The sequence below is a fragment of the Phytophthora infestans genome, genomic scaffold (assembly GCF_000142945.1).
Source record: "Phytophthora infestans T30-4 supercont1.12 genomic scaffold, whole genome shotgun sequence".
NCBI classification, from domain to species: domain Eukaryota; phylum Oomycota; class Peronosporomycetes; order Peronosporales; family Peronosporaceae; genus Phytophthora; species Phytophthora infestans.
Window position 1 is genome coordinate 1,369,781 of NW_003303747.1, and position 832 is coordinate 1,370,612.

Here is an 832-nt window from a genome sequence, read left to right on the forward strand (position 1 = left end):
GTTACATTTTGTGCTTTGAAGCGAAGAGATTTCGTCTTGCTAATGGTGCGTCGCAGCCTGGCAGCCCCGAGGACAGGCACGGCAAAGTTCCGCAACAAGATTTTGGGGTTAAGTGCCGTCGCAGAGCAGAATTCAGCAGTTCCATCTTTTGATGAGCACGGTAATGGCGTCGAGCAGAAAGATATCGTTACTCAGATGAACGAGGAGCTCGCCAGAAGACAAGTAAGTGCGTCGACTGCACACTACATGCGTTTGAAACCTTTTCTTACGCGAACGTGGTGAATGCAGGAGACTTATGTGCGTCGAGAACGGCAGTACAAGGTTAGGATTAATGAGCTGGAGGCTCTGCTCTCAGATTCTCGCGCGAAGAAAAGTAAGGAAAATACGTTGGATGCATCGATGGATCGTGTGCGCTCCATGCATCGGAGTATTCTCGATAGTGTGGACCAAGTGCAGGACCGAACCAGCAAAATTCTGCAAGGCAAGTTTGTGAAGCATCATGACTATTTGACATGGAACTGACCTGTTTTACTGAAACTAACCAAAATAGAGCAAGAAAAAGATCTTCTGCGAGCTTTTCGAGCACGACTGTACAGTGTGCAGGAGGAGCTTGAATCGGAGAAAAACAAGACGGATGATGGTGCGTCTGCGTGGATAGAGAAGAGCAAGCAGCTTGAGACTGAAGTAGAGTGGACGAAGGAACTGGCGGATCGACTCGATAGGTTAAATCAGAGCTTGACTCGAGAAAACCAACGGTTAAAAACGCAGTTTTCCACGCAAGAGAACGATCGCGAATTTCTCGTCAAGCAACTTGTGACGGTCAAGAAGGACA